At 36.9% G+C, this 13907-nt stretch overlaps 1 pseudogene; it reads left to right on the top strand.

Annotated features, from left to right (window-relative positions):
- Window positions 1-3804: 3804 nt before the first annotated feature.
- LOC119516473 lies at window positions 3805-5863 on the top strand (annotated as a pseudogene).
- The last annotated feature ends 8044 nt before the right edge of the window (window positions 5864-13907 follow it).

The raw sequence follows: 13907 nt of genomic DNA, 5'->3' as shown, positions 1-13907 counted from the left end.
ATCAGAAATTAACAAACCATAGTCATTCCTGGGCATTCCCAGAATGTTAAATTTACCCATGATTGCTTATCTGTTCTTATTGGGTTATCTTTTCCACTTCACTAATTGCTCTCTATTGCTAGTACCCCAACCCTCTACATTATAAACCATTTATTTTAGGAGTGTGTTATTTAACCTCCAGGTGTTTGTGAATTTTCTAAGTCTCTGATGGTTATTGACTTTTAATTGTATTCCATTGTGGTCAGAGAATGTGCTTTGAATAATTTCAAATTTTTTTAAGTGCATTGAGGCTTATTTTATGTCCCAGCATATGGTCTATTCTGGAGAAAGTTCTGTGATCACTAGAGAAGAATGTGTATCCTGGTGATTTGGTATGCAATGTTCTATATATGTCTGTTAAATCAAATTCATTTATCCGATTGTCTAGGTTTTCATTTTCCTTATTGGTCTTCTGTCTGGTTGATCTATCTATAGGAGAGAGTGATATTTTGATGTCTCCTACAATTATTGTGGAAACATCCATTGTTTCCTTTAGTTTTGACAGTGTTAGTCTCATGTATTTTGTGGCAACATGATTGGGTGCATAAACATTGATGATTGTTATTTCTTCTTGTTGAATTGCCCCTTTTATTAGTATGTAGTGGCCTTCTTTGTCTCTCATAACATCCTTGCATTTAAAGTCTATTTTATCTGAGATTAGTATTGCTACTCTTGCTTTCTTTTGGCTGTAGCTTGCATGAAATATTTTTTCCATCCTTTCCCTTTCAATTTCTTTGTGTCCCTGTGTCTAAGATGAGTCTCTTGGATGCAGCATATTGATGGTTCATATTTTTTGATCCATTCTGCCAATCTATATCTTTTAATTGGGGAGTTTAATCTATTTACATTCAATGTTATTACTGTGAAGGCATTTCTTGAATCAGCCATCCTATCCTTTGGTATGTTTGTCAGATATATTTTTTTCCCTCTCTCTCTTATTGTCCTTTAGTGAACCAATATTGAATCTCTTTAGTGCTGAACCTTTCTCTGTATCTCTCTCCTTTCTTTGTTTCTCTGTCGGTAGGGCTCTCTTTAGTATCTGAAGTAGGCCAGGTCTTTTATTAGCAAAATCTCTCATCATTTGTTTGTCTGTGAAAAATTTAAGCTCTCCCTCAAATTTGAAGGAGAGTTTTGATGGATAAAGTATTCCTGGTTGGAAATTTTTCTCTCAGAATTTAAAATATGTCATGCCACTGCCTTCTCGCTTCCATGGTGGCCACTGAGTAGTCACTACTTAGTCTTATGTTGTTTCCTTTGTATGTGGTGAATTGCTTTTCTCTTGCTGCTTTCAGAACTTGCTCCTTCTCTTCAGTATTTGACAGTCTGATCAGAATATGTCTTGGAGTGGGTTTATTTGGATTTATTCTATTTGGAGTTTGCTGGGCATTTATGCATTGTGTATTTATATTGTGTAGAAGCTTTGGGAAGTTTTCCCCAACAATTTCTTTGAATACTCTTTCTAGACCTTTACCCTTCTCTTCCCCTTCTGGAGCACCAATGAGTCTCATATTTGGATGTTTTATTTTATCTATCATATCCTTGAGGTCCATTTTGATTTTTAAAATTTTTTCCCCATTCTTTCTTTGGTCTTTCATTTTTTGTTCTGTGGTCCTCAAGGATGCTGATTCATTGTTCAGCTTCCTCTAGTCTTGTACTCTGAGAACCCAGAATCTTTTTAATTTGGTTACCAGTTTCTTTTATTTCCCTAAGATCACCTATTTTTTTATTTACTCTTGCAATTTCTTCTTTATGCTCTTTTTTAGGGTCTTCTTCATGTCCTTTATACCCTGTGCCATGCTCTCGTTGTTTGTCTTTAGTTCTTTGATTAATTGCTCCAAGTACTATGTCTCCTTTGATATTTTGATTTGGGTGTTTGGGTTTGGGTAATCCATATCGTCTGTTTTTCTCATATGCTTTAAAATTTTCTGTTGTTTTTGGCCTCTTGGCATTTGCTTTACTTGATAGGGCTCTTTTAGGATATGTAGGATTATTCAAAGTCTAATCTCTAATTTGTCAGATCTACAGCTTGGTGACATACACTTTTGCTAACTAACCAGCAGATGGCATCTGTGAGTCACCTATTCCCCTCAAGTCAGTTCTCCCCAACTTTGTCTTTGTGGTGTGTGGGGGTCTGATTCTTGTGGGTTCCAAATGATGCACCAATTTTGGGTGTGTTGTTGGTGCTGTCCGCCCTGAATGTGGGGCGTGTGTCTGAGCTGTTAGGGAGGGAGGGCAGCTTTAGTAATCAAACCTCCAAGGTGTTCCTGGAGATTTAAGGCTGTTGCAAGAGTATAAACCTTCATTTCAGTCTCACCACAGATTGTCTCTGCTGCTGACCCACAAGTCCTTGGTATTGGCGTAGGTTCCCTGGGATTTCTGAGTGGGTCCCTCTTCCAAGCTGTGCCCTTATAGGGCTTCTGCGGAGGGAGGGTTGTGCTACGTCACAAGTGTGCGCCATCCCTCAAGGGAAGTTCTGGGCTGTGAGGCCATGTAGGGACGTTCCCAGCCTGCTATAAGGAGGGCTGTATGGGGTGTGTTAATTTCCCCCTTTTCACACAGCCTCACTTTCCCAGCTCTGGGACAATTAGTTGTGGGTGCACGAAAGGCTACTGTCCATGCCCGATATTGTGGCGTGTGCACATGATGCTGGAAACACTTCCTGTCATACTGGGTTTTTATTTTTTTATTTTTGGCATGGCTCTGGGCTGTGGTGCCAGTGCCAGTGCTGGGCAGGAGCTTTCCCAGCCTGCCAGGAAGATGGCTGCAAGGGGCATGGTTATTTTCCCCTTTTGGCTCCTCGCTCTGAGACAATTAGCAGCAGGTGCACGAAAGGCTATCTTCCACGCCAGATATTGAAGCATACCCAAATCCTGTTCCTGCCATTCTTCACTGTGTGGTTCTCGCTGCCTTATGTGCAGCCACTTTTGGGTTTTTTTAAAAAAGAACTAGTCTGCCTCCAAACGCCAACCCATGGTTTCCCCACACCGCAGCATGGCTGCTGGATATTCAGCACGCTTACACACTCATTTCAGGATGCAGACTCCCAATTTCACCAAATGCATGGTCTCTGTGGATTTAGCAGACCTTGTCCAGCTGGTGTGTCACTGAAACTGGTGCTCCTGGTGACTTTCTGGCTTTTATCTAGTATTTTTCATGGAGGTGTTTTTTTGCCTTGTCTCTCCTAGCTGCTATCTTAGGTTCTCTCCTCCTTCATTTACTTTCTAACTTGTTCAGCAACCAAATATAAAACAGACAGTTTCCTTTTAAGTGAAATCACATCTCTATAGTATTGAATAAACATTCAATATTTGAAAGGGAAGCAATACCAGCAAATTTTTCTCTTGTTTTCCCTCCAATTTTGGGGGGGAGTCTGTGCACCCCAATTTATATTCTCTTCTTCGCCATATTACTCACAACTTCACTAAATTTCCTTCATTGAACCTGTTTGCTTACTGTACTTCAGTTCTTTGTTATTTATAAATATCATAGCAACTGCCCACTTTTATAGATTGTGAGCTTCTGATTGATAATATTTTTACTAGAATGGAATCAATCTAAAAAAAAAATGAATCAATCACTTCTATGACCTTTACCCCCCTCTTCTAGTTGTTACTCCTCTCTGTTGTCAACACGTAACTCTCTATGAAGTAGAGATTAATTCTGGAAGGTTGAATAATTTTTCTACATGGGTCATCTTGCTGAATGGAATGAGCTCTTCTCTTTCTGTGAGGTGCTGCTACATCATCACAGGCATGCACAGGAAACATGGCAGTAGCAGGTGCTGTGAGCAGGAAGACTATATGTGAACAGGAAGGTGTATATATTCACCCATCTTGTGGAAAGACCAATGACCAGGACAGCTTGATTTCAGGAATATTAGATGTTTTATAAAAGGATGCTGAAGTAATAGTAGACTGGAGACCATTGGATGATGCACTGGCTTCTTCTAGTATTCTCTATGCTGGAAAGGACTCCAGTTCAGTTGTAGAATGGACCCACACCCCAAAAGAAAGAGCTCATCATGGATCAGAATATCTGAACAGTTATAAAGCAGAGTGGGGCATGGTTACTACAGTTTCATTTAAAAAGAAACCACATAGCAATGGAAATGCTCCAAGTCATAGAAATGGAAAAAGCAAAATGGTCATTCCTGTTCAGTTTGACAGACCTGAAATCAATCAGGCAAAACAAAGAGGGTATGGGCTGGTTGTACTTGGTATTCTATCTAAAGAATGACGTTGTTCTCTCTGCTCTGCAGTTTCATCAAGGAGAGAGCAAACTACTGATTGACTCCTTGAAAAAATGTGGTATTGCATGAATCTCCCCAGGATAAAAGAACTTTTCTGTGAATTGTCAGAATAAGAGTCTTTTGCAATCTTTTGAAAATCTTCTAGATGAACCAGCTTATGGTTTAATACAAAAAATTAAAAAAGAATCCTTATACAGCAACTATGGTGGGATTTTCCAAAGTCACAAACTACATTTTTGATAGTTTGAAAGGCAGTGATCCCTCTACTCATCAATGGCCACATTCAGAATTGGCAGATTTTCTTAATGATGCTATTGTAGGTCTAAAGATAAATCAACAAGAAGAACCAGGATTTGAAGTCATCACAAAAATTGATTTGGGAGAATGACCTGATGTTCAAAGGAGAGAACCAGTATCACTGGAAGAGTGGACTAAGAATAATGACTCTGAAGGAAGAATTTTAAATGTAGTTAATATGAAGTAGATGATATTTAGAGGGGAATCTTGTCATGTATTGAGAAAGCAAGCATGGAAATTTCTTCTGGGTTATTTTCCTTGGGACAGTACCAAGGAGGAAATAACTCAGTTACAAAAACAAAAAAACAATGACCACTTCAGAATGAAATTACAGTGGAAATCTGTTAGCAAAAACAAGAGAAGAGAAATTTGAGATTAAGAGATTATAGAAGTCTTATTGAAAAGGATGTTAACAGAACAGCTGTAACAAGCAAATTTTATGAAGGCCCAGACAATCCTGGTTGATTTTGCTTCGTGACATTTTGATGACCTATTGTATGTATAATTTTGATTTAGAATATGTACAAGGAATGAGTGACTTACTTTCTCCTCTTTTATATGTGATGGAAAATTAAGTGTATGCCTTTTGGTGCTTTGCATCCTACATGGAACAAATGCATCAAAATTTTGAAGAACAAATGCAAGGCATGAAGACACAGCTAATAGAGCCAAGTACCTTACTTTGATTGTTGGACAGTATAGAATCTCAGGACTCTGGATACCTTTATTTTTGCTTCAGTTGGCTTTTAATCAGATTTAAAAGGGATTTAGTTTTCTAGGTATTCTTCGATTATGGGAGGTAACTGGACTGAGCTTCCATGTAAAAATTTCCATCTTCTATTGTACTATTCTGGAATCAGAAAATCAGCAAATAATGGAAAAGCACTATGGCTTCAATGAAATACTTAAGCATATCAATGAATTGTCCATGAAAAATGATGTGGAAGATGTACTATGCAAGGCAGAAGCAATTTCTCTACAGATGGTAAAATGCAAGGAATTGCTACAAGCCATTTGTGAGATCCTGGGGTTTCAGGAAAGTGAAGTTACAATACCAGATTCAGATGCTGGAGAAGATGCAAATATTGGCATGACTAGTTGTCCTACCTCTGCATTTTGGAGTAACTCCTACTTGTACATGCTGCCAGTGGAGCCAGAGATGTCAACCCCACACAGATGTCAGTGTCCCCAGATGTCACCAGAAAACAGCTGTGTTATTATTCTTCTTGCTTAATTATTGAAGAGACACTTTGCTGCAACTCTTTTTCAAGTACTTGAAAGGCAGAAGTTTAAAATCTTGGTATTGATCATGCTTTGAGGTTTATTGAAAGAAAGTGTGCTGTGACTTTCTTGCCTTAAAGCTTTACAAAGAGTTTAACTAATTATTTCTGTAGTTACTTCTACCAAATAGCCTTTTCTTTTCAATAACATTCCTTAGTATTTTTATTGCCAAGTACATTTTATTTTCTTGCCAATGAACTAGAATAGGATAATATTACAAGTGGATGAGTTGGAAATGATGCACTTTGAAAAACATTCACTTTGTTTACTCTGTTTAGTAGGTTTGGGGTTGGATCAAATTAAATATTGAAGCTTTATTTAGCTTTTTAAACTGAGAAATAGATTGTTAACCAGTGCTGAAATAAAAAAGAATTTGTTTTTCTCTATAGTTTACAAAAGTATTCAGCTTAAATATTTATGCTACTTGAATGTGACTTAAATTGGGCATTTTTATCAGTTCAATTTAACATCTACATAAAGAACTATTTTAACCATAAGTTAATTGGCAGTATATGTTTTTACATTGAACTTTTCTTCATTTGTATGTACACCATATATATGTACTTATTTATAAAACGATTATAAGAAAAGATAAACGTATTTTCTTTAACTGAATAAACTTGATTTATACAACCTGAATTGACAAAATTAATACATAACTTAAACATGAAATCTTTTCCAAACCATTTTCTTAACCATATTTCATGAGAATACATTCAACCCTTTACCTGGTGTAATTTAAAATTAATTGCTTGTAACCTCACTTTACTAATAATATTTAGTATCTTTCCTAATAATGCATTAACTGACTAGTAAGGTCTTTGAATTTTTATAAAATATTGAAAAAAACTTGTCAAAAATTTCAAGATATTATCACAAGTCTCAAAATAATATGTTTTTTGTATATGAATGAAGCTGTTATTTTTACCATGAAATGTTGCATGATTTTAAGTTGTGTGGAATTAACATAATGATTCTGTTTAAATTATAATTTGTTCTCCTGAACATACCAATTAAATAAATTTGAAATTGAAAAAAAAAATTGTAGGGATCATGCACAAATTGCTATCCTACCTGAGCCTCAGTCTTCTCATCTGTGGATTAAAACAAAAACATCTTTTCTGCCTAAAACAACGTGATGATTCTGAGGGTCAAATTTAATATTGCTGTTAACAGTACTTTCAAAACCACAAGGCATGTACAAATGTAATATATTATTATGATCTATAGGTTATTCTTATGTTAAAATATATCATTTATTTATAAACTATAATACTATGACCAGTTCTGTTTTTCTTTTAAAAAGTTATCAGATTAGGGCTTACCAAAGTTAAAATAATCATATTCACCAGCAAAAATACTTTTTCCTGATATTCAATTTCACAAACTGGGCCCATTTACCCATCAGTCATCCTAAACCTCTTTTGGCTTTTAGAATCATTTTTAAAAGCTATAAAAAAACTCTTGTATGAATCATGTAAAATTATTGTTCTGACAACATAAATGTCCCATGCATCAAAAACCACATTAAAATTATCCAAGCAGCTCTGAAAAGGCATCAACAGAGGAGGCTCTGTTTTTTGATAGGGACTCCTACAGCAGTAAAAAACCAACCCTTACAGAAACTAGCAAGCTCCAGGATAACAATGCTAATGAAGCTGGAAGATTTTATCATGGTAAGAAGCCAGAAGCCAAAGACACAGGCTTTGAGAATGGGCACTGCAGAGAAAGAATGGAGATAGTGTTTTTATAATGGAGTGAATTGTATTTGTACCGTGGCATAAAAATTTTAATTTTAAGAAATAATCATCCATTGAATTGAACTGTCATGTAATAATAAAAGTTCAATTGACAGAAATGGTCACTTTATAAATCTCTTGGAGCTTTACGCTGATCTGAGTGTACTATACTTGCCTTATCCCATATAAGCATGGTATGGATCCATATATAAGTCTCCCAGATTGGAGATTTTACCAAAAAACCCAGATCAAGATCATTGTGGCATCGATATTACTGTTATCCTTATATTTAGGACTTGGTTCTGTGAAAACTTATATGAGTTGAAAATTATACCCAGTTTGAAAAAGGAAAAAAGAAAACTAAAACTTCTTTGTTCTTCATGAGTTCAAGGACTAAATACTTTCATGGTGTAACATATTTGCACTGATCAGCAATATATATAAACATGGCAGTAAATGTTGGAAAGATTTCTATGCAAACATAATATCAACTTGCTTTTACAAATTCTATTTGCTTCCATTGAGCCCAACAATTCTCCTAGCATGGCATTTGCACAGTAAACGTACATTTACAAAGTGTACAATCATTGATTAAGCAGCCAGCAGTTCTTGGGATATGAATGCATATTCCATAAATGTCAGGAATGAGTAGATATGCTTCTATCAAGAAGGAACAAAATAAAGGGGAGCAGTTTCAAAATATTTGTGAGAGGCAGATGCTAAAATACTGATTTTTTTGGTTTTTAATTTTTATTGGGATTCTTCAGATACCATACAATTATCCAAAGATCCAAAGTGTACAATCAGTTGCCCCTGGTACCCTCATACAGCTGTGCATCCATCACCGCACTTAATTTTTGTTCAATTTTTAGAACCTTTTCATTACTCCAGACAAGAAATAAAATGAAAGATGAAAAAAGAAAAAATAAATAAATAAATAAAAGGAAACTCAAATCCTCCCATATCCCTAACCAATCCCCCTCAATTGTTGACTCGTAGTGTTAGTATAGTACATTTGTTACTGTTTATGAAAGAATGTTGAAATACTACTAACTGTAGTATATAGTTTGCAATAGGTATATATTTCTTCCCTACATGCCTCTCTATTATTAACTTCTAGTTGTATTCTCATACATTTGTTCTGGTTCATGGAAGAGTTTTCTAATATTTGTACAGTTAATCATGGACATTGCCCACCATAGGATTCAGTTTTATACATTCCTATCTTCTGACCTCCAACTTTCCTTCTGGTGACACGTATGACTCTGAGCTTCCCCTTTCCACCTCATTCATGCACCATTCGGCGCTGTTAGTTATTCTCACATCTTGCTACTGACACCTCTGTTCATTTCCAAACATTTAAATTCATCCTAGTTGAACATTCTGTTCATATTAAGCAACCACTCCCCATTCTTAAGCCTCATCCTATATTTTGTACCTTATATTTCATATCTATGAGTTTACATATTTTAATTAGTTATTATCAGTGAGACCCTGCAATATTTGTCTTTATGTGTCTGGCTTATTTCTCTCAGTATATTGCCCTTGAGGTTTTGTCATCAACCCATTTTTTTTTAAGATGGTTTTGTTCACACACCATACATTCCATCCTAAGTAAACAATCCATGGTTCTCTGTATGGTCACATATTTATGTGTTCACCACCTTCACCACTATCTATATAATGGCATCTACATTTCTTCCACAAGGCAGGAGGGAGAGTCAAAGAAAGAAGGTAGAGAGGCAAAAGAAAGAGGAAAAAAAAATGACAGCTAGGAAGTAGCAAAAGGAAAAGTAACCATAAATCAAAATAAAGAGTCAGACAACACCACCAATGTCAAGTGTCTAACATGCCTCCTCTATACCCCCCTTACCTGCATTTACCTTTGTATATTGCCTTTGTTACATTAAAGGAAGCATAATACAATGATTCTGTTAGTTACAGTCTCTAGTTTACATTGATTGCAACCCTCCCCCAATGCCTCCCCGTTTTTAACACCTTGCAAGGTTGTCATTTGCTTTTTCTCCTTCGTAAAACAACATATTTGTACATTTTATCACAATTGTTGAACACTCCAGATTTCACCAAGTTACACAGTCCCAGTCTTTATCTCTCATCCTTTCTTCTGGTGTCTCACAAGCTCCCAACTGTCCTCTCTCAACCATATTCATAGTTATCTTTGTTCAGTGCACTCACATTGCTGTGCTATCATCTCCCAAAATTGTGTTCCAAACCATGCACTCCTGTCTTCTATTACTCTGTAGTGCTCCCTGTAGTATTTTCTGTAGGGTGGGTGTCTTGTTCACAAAGTCTCTCATTGTCTGTCAGAAAATATTTTGAGCTCTCCCTCATATTTGAAGGACAGCTTTGCTGGATATAGGATTTTTGGTTGGCAGTTTTTCTCTTTCAGTTTCTTAAATATATCACACCACTTCCTTCTTGCCTCCATGGTTTCTGCTGAGAGATCCGCACATAGTCTTATTAAGCTTCCTTTGTATGTGATGGATTGCTTTTCTCTTGCTGCTTTCAGGATTCTCTCTTTGTATTTGACATTTGATAATCTGATTATTAAGTATCTTGGCATAGGCCTAGTCAGATCTATTCTCTTTGGAGTATGCTGCTCTTATTGGATCTGTAATTTTATTTCTTTCATAAGACATGGGAAATTTTCATTGATTATTTCCTCTTATTGCCTCTGCCCCTTTTCCCTTCTCTTCTCCTTCTGGGACACCAATGGTACGTACATTCTTGTACTTTGTTTCATCCTTAAGTTCCCAGAGACATTGCTCATATTTTTTCATTCTTTTCTCCACCTGCTCCTTTGCGTGTAGGCTTTCAGGTGTTTTGTTCTCCAGTTCTTGAGTGTTTTCTTCTGCCTCTTGAGATCTGCTGTTGTATGTTTCCATTGAATCTTTCATCTCTTGTGTTGTGCCTTTCATTTCCATAGATTCTACTAGTTGTTTTTTGAACTTTCAATTTCTGCCTTATGTATGCCCAGTGTTTTCTTTACAGCCTCTATCTCTTTTGCAAAACATTCTCTAAACTTTTTGAATTGATTTAGCATTAGTTGTTTAAATTCCTGTATCTCAGTTGAAGTGTACGTTTGTTCCTTTGACTAGGCCTAGCTTAGTTTTTCTTAGTGTAGGTTGTAGTTTTCTGTTGTCTAGGCATCTGACCTCCTAGGCGACCCCATGAGGTTTTCCCAGATGAGAACAGGCTCAGGTCACAGAAGGAGGAAATATTCAGTATCTGGTTTCCCTGATGGTTTTTCTTAGAGGCTTGATACACCTGTGCTTTTCTGCCTGGCAGGTGTACCTGTCAGCTTGTCGCTGGCTGGTGTAAGAAGGTGTGACCTGTGGCTCTCCTCCCCCAGGCTTTGGGGTCTGGTTCTTGAAAGGTAGGCAGTAGAGCTGGGCCCCTCCCTTTCCTCTTGGGAAGCTATGCCCCCTCCAGAGAGGTCATCTGTATATCAATGAGTTCTTTGTTTCTCTGACTCTGCTGATCAAAGTGTTTTGATTTTAAAATGGCTGAGGCTGTCTTTACTGCAAAGCGCTGTGGGCTGAAAATGGCTGGGGTTTTCTCCACAGAGAGAGAAAGGGACAGAAAAGCTCCCAGGTTCACCTGTCAGCCAGAGATAGCATCCAATCCTCTGGGCTCCCCATCCTGAGACAGATATGTCCCCTGACTCTCCCAAGGTCAGTTGTCACCAAAAGCCTGTGTCTGCTTGTTGAGGATTCACTGTCTGTATTGAGCAGCTAACATTAAAACCCCAGTTGGAGCTGGGCTGAGAGAGTGCTGTTCTCTAGCACCGCAAGTCTTCCGTGAGGGAGGGGCTCTCAGCTCTCGGCTCTCAGTGAGGGTCCACAGTTTTACTTACAGATTTTATGCTGTGATCTCAGGGATTCTTCCCAATTCAGGTTGGTGGATGATGAGTGGACAGTCACATTTGTCTCCCCACAGTTATTCCAGGTTATTTACTAGTTTTTTGGTCATTTATGGATTGTTCCAGGGGGGACTAACAGTCTTTCACTCCTCTCTATGCCACCATCTTAGCTCCTAAAATACTGTTTTTAATATATATTTGGTAAGATATTCTAACCAGTTGTTAATAAAACTTCTATATTCCTTTTCCTTTGGAAGTCAGTGCCAGGATGCCACATTATAGGGAATGTGATTGAAAGTATAATGTACCAAGAGAATTTTGACTTGTATTTTACTTCCAACAGAGTGATCAACTTTCTTGGATTTTCTGGGACTATCTTGATTTTAGCACTAAAACCTCTATTTCCTGGGGATCCCTTCCTTGGAATGACAAGAGTCCAGTTAGATGATGGGTACAGAGATTAGGGGGAAAGGACAAAACTCATTTGGTGGTCCAAAAATAAGATATAAAAGAAACACTGTTTCTAGTATCAAATGGAGAAGTATAGGAAGACCTCCTATGGTCATCCATGGTCACTCTCACTGTTTGTCCCTGACCATGGATGCTGGCAACTGGATCTGCTGTCCCCTAAATGGCTCCATCTAGAGTTGCATAACTCTGAGTGATGCAAGTTAAGTGTGCAATATCAGTGCAATGTAGTCATGAGTGTGAACAGTTTATCTTTGCTTTTGCCTATGTATTATCTTTTGTGTTTGTATTGAGATGGCTTAATTTTCAACACTGTGAATTTTCTAACCATATTTTCTAAGAGTTCAGAAAATGAAAATAAGAATGACTGCAATATCATGATTCAGAAGAATCACTGAAAAACAGAGTTAAATGACTACATTTTTAAAATGGCAGTGGAGGGATACACATGTCTGCTATAGGGAGGTAAATTAACAAAACGGAACATACTAGACAATTTGCAGAAAAGAATCTGGGGTTGGTCATGGTGGGGAAACACATAGGGATGGAACTGAATCTCACAAGCTTGGAATGAGAAGAGCATGTACTTATAAATTATGTTTTTTCATCTCCCTGGAAGACACCATTGATCTGTCAAAAATAGCCATTGCTACTTTGGTTTGGGCATTCTGCACAGCAAATGTGGTATCCTCATATTATTCCTCTTATTGCTCTATAAACTGAGGAAAGTTACATTTCTTGATTCAGAGGGTACAGTTAAAATGTGGGTGAACAAAAAGGGACATTTTGATAAAAGATATGAAATATTCCTAAGATGTAGAGCAGCTTATGTTGACTCATACCAAGGATCATGAATACTACAATATACGAAATGATGAGCCAAATGGCAGCAATTTTAAAAAATAATATTCCTCCTAGGCATTTTGATTTGGAAAATGTAGATTTCTATGAAGATTTTAATGAAATTGGAGAAAACAAAAAACATAAGATTGTTGATCTATTGTCCAAATGCAAACTAGTTTTTTGGTCATCTCTTGGCATATTTAGCTAACAGTGCAAAAGTAAATTTTGACAAGATCCATTCAGTCTATATACTTCATACAAAAAAATGAAAATATATTACCTGATAGGTATCTTTAATACATTTTACAGAATACTGCTCAATAGGAATGTGATTTACTTACTTGTGATATTGAGTCATTCATAACCAAAGTTTTTTGGTGACTGTTCATTTTCCTCAAAATATGTAGAAGCCCCGAATGAGGGATTTTACCATATATAAATGGAAGAAGATAGCCTCCTTATACATGTCCTGCAAGTTGAATATTACTGTTACCAGCTACATCAGTCAGAGTTCTCCAGGGAAACAGAACTGACAAGATATCTGTTTATCTTGAATGTATTTTTGTGTGTGTATCTATATATATATATAATGTAATGTAATATTACATAATATATAATGCAAATATTATGAGATTTATTTTAGGAATTGAATTGGCTTACATGATTGCATATATGGGCAAGTCCCACAGGGCAAGCCACAAGCTCAGAATTCCAGTAAGATTTTCAATAAATTCCACAGGAGAAGATGGCTGACTGAAGTAGAGATAGAAGTTCTTTTTCTGCCTGCTGAAGTCATCAGTTCTCCTTTTAAGAACTTCAACTGATTCGATGAGACTTTTCTCATTGTTAAAGGCAATCTCCCTAGTTGATTGTAGATGTAACCAGTCATAGAGGCAATCAACTTACTGATCATTTCAATCCATGAAATATCCTTACAGTAATAATCAAGTCAGTGCTTGCTTGACCAAATAACTGAACACCGTAACCTAGCTAAGTTGACACATAAACAACCATCACACCAGCTGTAGAAAAGATGTTAAAAGACTGGCTTCCACCTTAGCAGGTAATCTCACTGCCCTCCCCCCTACATGGGACCTGACTCCCCAGG

This window comes from Choloepus didactylus, chromosome 20 (genome assembly GCF_015220235.1).
Source record: "Choloepus didactylus isolate mChoDid1 chromosome 20, mChoDid1.pri, whole genome shotgun sequence".
Classification (NCBI taxonomy): Eukaryota; Metazoa; Chordata; class Mammalia; order Pilosa; family Megalonychidae; genus Choloepus; species Choloepus didactylus.
The sequence above is the reverse complement of the archived record's forward strand: the minus strand, read 5'-3'. Positions and strand labels throughout refer to the sequence as shown.